The sequence below is a fragment of the Morone saxatilis genome, unplaced genomic scaffold, assembly GCF_004916995.1.
Source record: "Morone saxatilis isolate NCDOM2014 unplaced genomic scaffold, NCSU_SB_2.0 Contig8, whole genome shotgun sequence".
Lineage (NCBI taxonomy): Eukaryota > Metazoa > Chordata > Actinopteri > Moronidae > Morone > Morone saxatilis.
This window is the reverse complement of record NW_023340257.1, coordinates 17,762,971-17,768,278: the sequence shown is the minus strand read 5'-3', so window position 1 is coordinate 17,768,278 and position 5,308 is coordinate 17,762,971. Positions and strand designations below refer to the sequence as shown.

General features: G+C 36.1%; 1 protein-coding gene across 1 annotated transcript in view; it reads left to right on the top strand.

Annotated features, from left to right (window-relative positions):
- Positions 1 to 5,308, top strand: part of LOC118342048 (extracellular calcium-sensing receptor-like) — a 13,284-nt gene that overhangs the window by 4,184 nt on the left and 3,792 nt on the right. The gene's annotated exons all lie outside the window — the stretch shown is intronic.

Here is a 5,308-nt window from a genome sequence, read left to right as displayed (position 1 = left end):
GGATTTAAAAAAATGACTCAATCTTAGTAATGAAACATTACCTATTGAATTATCATATTCCATTCTGCCAATCTAATTTTATTCTTCTATATGTTAACATGTCAACCTTTAAAAGTTATATTTAATGATTACTATTGTGACTACTTTACTTTGCTTGAAAACTGCAAAGTTTCAAGGGTTGATGGTAAATGAGTGCATTATTGTTTGATATTTGAACAATGCGGGAACTTGTAGCTGGGGTATAGTATAAAAAACAATCTTTAAATTAACCAATATGGTATCAATGCTTAATTAGTGGTAGAAATAGAAACAAATCAAATGAACAAAATGTTTGTGAAATAATTACCCTTTCTATACTTCATACTGCTTCTGGTTTACTTGTGAAATCAAGTACATCATGATGATGCCATGTAGTTGTAACAACTTATTCATTATTGTTCTGGTTACCGTATATTGTTGTGTATGTGCTTGTATTCAATGAAAATGATGCCATACCTAAGAGAAAAATCATTTTAAAAGCACTGGAATATAGTCCTACATTCCTGCTCACCTGATTATGTTCAGGGATGCTATCATTATGCGGCGCGTGCCATTCCTAGTTCGGCAATTATGAGTGTTAATGATTAGCCTGTGTTATATGATGATTATTATGAGAATGTGTTTTCACATATTGAAGAGGATTTATGGCGAGCATTTGCTTACTGCAGCCCTCTTCTATTTGGAACATGTATGGACTGGCTGTTGTGGCGTTTCATTTCTTCATGATACATCTGACGAGACTCCTATTGCAGAGCAGACAACTCTGAGCTGAGCTTCGCTGCTCTTCCATACTCTGTTGTCCTGTGTCCTGACCTTTCATCGGCTCGGCTCCTCTGAGTGTCCTGCATGCTGGATCCATCACCGCATTCGTCATTCACCTTTGTCCCCTTGTACTCTTGTGTTCTGGGGAAACATAATGGGTTAATGGCCTTCCAGGGCCAACACTTCCCCAGGGCAAGGGTAATTGGTATTCGAAATTTGGTTTGGCCTTGTGCCCATCACGAAACTCAGGCGCCTGGTGTCACTAACATATGTCAATGTAGTCCTCTGGTTTATTCAAGTTTCTTCCTCCTTTCCATTTAAGGAATTTAAGAAAGTTCCAAGGGAACAAAAATCATCTGTAGGAGTTCCTGCTCTGGGGGCTCAAGCTGTAGGGCTTTTGGGCTGTGACTTGTACATGGACTTCTGGCCATATTATGTTTTATTCCTTGCTTTTCTGGCTCGAAAACACACCTACTGCCTGATAATTTCAATGAAGCCAAATTTATCACCTTTAGCATGCTGATATTCTGTGCAGTGTGGATCACTTTTATCCCAGCGTATGTCAGCTCTCCTGGTAAGTTCAGTGTTGCTGTAGAGATATTTGCTATTCTGGCTTCAAGTTTTGGACTGCTCATTTGTATTTTTATTCCAAAATGTTACATTATCTTACTGAAACCAGAAAAGAATACAAAAAAGAATATGATGGGGAAAGGGGCACAAAAATCATCCTGAAAACTTCAAATTATACAGTGGCAAAGTCATTCTAGTGCCTTCATAATTTTTTGCATGATTTATCAACTGAACTGTGAAGCAGACATCAGTTCCAGTTTACTGAAGATTTGCATTGTACTATTGCTGTACGACTGTATATCATTTAATTCAGGACATAGCATTTTGAGATGACAGCATTCAAATACAATGTCTTAAACAATGGAAAGGCAGGATTGCCTAGAAGGAAAATATATTTGCCCTTAACCAAAAGGTCACTGGTTCAATCATTATTATTTATTATTATTATTATTGGGGACTGATTCAAATCTACATTCCCCTCTATCTCTGTCTTTGAGGAGAGCACTGAACCTTAAATACTGCTTCAGTGGCACTATACTGCAGGTGACGTTCCTGATGTAATGCATTTGTGTAGGGGACTGTATATGTGAAAAGGATATACAAAAAGACTCTATATGTGTAAGGTATATATAAAAAGACAAATTTCAGAAATTGACCTTGTGTGCATTGGCAATAAAATCATCTTCTTCTTCTAACCATATCCACCAAACCATATGATCAAAATAAACATAAATGTACAACCCTAAGAACTGTGTCTTTGCTGATTTCAAAACCATTAATACATTTTATTAAATTATCATGAAAAAATATGAGGATGGGGAAGGGGGCACGTAAATCATTCTGAAAACCTATAACATGGTGGCAAAGGCAGTGTAGTATATTCATAATTTTTACATATTTTGTTAACAAGACTGTCAAGTTGACATCTACCCTTATTTTCTCGAAGACTTGTACTATATCATTTTATTCATGACATAGAATATTGTGATGACAGAAATTATGCAATCATATCAACAAACGTTGATTTCACAACATTAAATACAGTTTGTTAAATTATAAATTGAAAGAATAAAATTCACATTTTCACAGACAAAAAAAAATATCTGGCTTATTTTGTTTTGCTTTTACATTCCAACTTGTTGATTTTAATTACGCAATTTAATTACAATGTGGAAGTTGTGATGTGACGCTGAAGACATGAGACCATGGTGTAGTTAATTTACAACCCTTGAATGTTGGCTTTTTATTCTTTTAGGTTTTTACAAACATTCACACTTCAGAAATCATAAAAGTGGTGTTCATTTGTGAAGATTATCTTGCTGAACAAAATGTGCAAGTATCATAAACATTTGTTCACCACAGAGCTTACTTCCGGCCGTGGTGGTGGCTGCCCATCCCGTGTGGTTGGAGATATTTCATTATTGCGGTGATTGTGACAGTTTATTAGTTATAAGTTAGTTATAAGTTTAATTTATAAAGGTCCAGTGTGTCAAATTTAGGAGGATCTGTTAGCAGATATGCAATGCTAGTTTCACTGCCAATAAGTCAGTTCCCGATGTTGTATTTACATTCTATGGGGAACAGGCAATGGGAAAGCACAGGGACGCAGCTTCTAGTTGGAAGATGAGCATTGGTAGAGGACTACATTATGGATATCCAGTTTGGTGAATATAGTGGCACCTTGGAGTGGCTGAACTGATCATGGGAGTGAGTATTTTATTTTGGTTGAGGCCATTGTAGTCTATGCAAGGGCAAAGAGAATTTTGGCCTTAGAGGACAGGAAGCCAGGTGATGGCTGATCTGGCCACAGGCGATTCAAACTCTGCATTCATCACTGCTTGTGTGTTGTGTATTGGCCTATGTTTTCTTAAGTTGCAGTGCATTAAGGACTTTGGTACAGACAATGTTAGCAACTATCTGGTCAACTCTTTAGTAGCTAAACAGTTGGTTGAGACCAAAACAGAGCTAAAAGGACATTATACTCCAGTGAACACAAAAACAACTTCAGATGAATGTTAATATTGACTAAACATACAACAAAACATAACAGCCCACTCAAACACAACTGTAGAAACAAATGCAGCAGGTATGTAAAAAAATACCATAAAACTGCAATTAATAGCCCAGCCTTTTAGTTGCTTTAATCACCAATTTCCTATATGAGACAGGCGTTTAATTCCTTTGGCCCAAAACTCTTGCTCAGCAAATATGATAAATGCTATAAAATTGTTTATTTGAACCATTATGAATATTACTTGTTTAAAAATGGGTTTATTGAATACATATCAAATGAATGAATCATTAATTTCATCTTGCTCCAACAGACAGCTCATCCAGGCCAACCATATGCATAAAGACAGCCACATATCAAAACACTGGTAGCTTAACTTAGATGTTGTAGATAACAATCATAAGCATGCCTAACAACACAGTACAGGAAGAAGAGAAAGTTAGCAGACAATGACAAAATTCACATTCACATCTTGGATACATTTTTTTGAAAAAAAAGTTTAGTTTGTTTTGGATCCGTTATCCGCATATGGAATATAAACAATTCAAAGAATGGACACATATTCTGATCTAATTACCGCTTCAAAGGTAGGAAGTCAGCACTTTTTTAATCTCTCTTGTTTACAATACCGGTAAATCTGAATTGATTACACCTGGTTTCTATAAAATTAACTGAACAGTTGAATTGTATAGTATATAGCTGATCCAACAATGTGTAGCATGTCCATATTGACAAAGGTTTTAACATTTATATTTTTGTAGGCGATCTAAGCAGCTTAGAACTAGCTCAAGTTGGTGACCCATTGGGCTTTAAGAGATACATACAGAAGAACTTCTATAATTACAGACCCTGTGTTTAATTCAAACCTATGTTGTTTTTTGTTTTTTTAGTGTAGCCACACCAGACAAGTGAATAGGATCTGCGTTTCATGGTAAACAATCAGGCATGTGATTTTTCCACATAAATCCGGAATTTCTAATTTTCCGACCTGAAATTATAACGATCATGCAGATCCATGAAAAAATATACTTTATGGTCACACAAATGCACACATGGCAGATAGAGACCGTAGTGTAAACAACCCACCTCCACCCCAAACCAGAATTAGTGGAGGTTTGCGCTCTAGTTGACCCATATAACCTTTATAAACCTAATCCTTAATCCACATTACATTTGTTACTTGTAAATGTAAATCTGTTTTACAATTATAAATAAACAATAATGTGAGCCTCAATAATGTTAGTTAATTAACAAAAAGGAAAATCTTTTTTTTTACAGCCCAGAATATTCCAGTTAAAATATTTTAAATTGATTAAGGCTCAAAATTATTTTCCTAATAGGGCAATTCCCTCCTCTTGCCCCACCTTGTGGTTCCACAGAAAAAGCACATCACGTTTTTTTTTTTTTTGCTGCCCCAAACTGTATAAATAACAGTGCAAACATTTGATTTACATTAAGGTACATGTGATGCCGTGTGTAATGGTTTAGCTCTCTTAAACAGTATGACTTCTACTCAGAGGTGGCCAGAGCAGGGTTGGGCACTCTTACAGCTGTTGTTGGTAGTGTCTTTCTCTCAGGCTGAGGAGTCGGTGTGCAGGCGGATAGGAGATCCGGAGAACCCCCAGCTATTTAAGGATGGCGACATTATGTTGGGGGGAATCTTTTCTTTCCACAGCAGCTGGAAAAACAGACAGGATACCTACATGCACAAACCACTGCCACTGCAATGCACCAGGTATCTATTTAGATTTAAAATATTTAAGAAGAAGTGGGTAAAGATATAAAAGTGCAAGAAAGGTTATCAAACAAAGTATTAAAATAAGAAAATTACATTTGAATTGGTTACATTTACAACTATCTACAACTGTCCATATTAAGTTTGAATTTCAGAGGTTTCCAGTATGCCCAGGCTATGCTCTTTGCCAT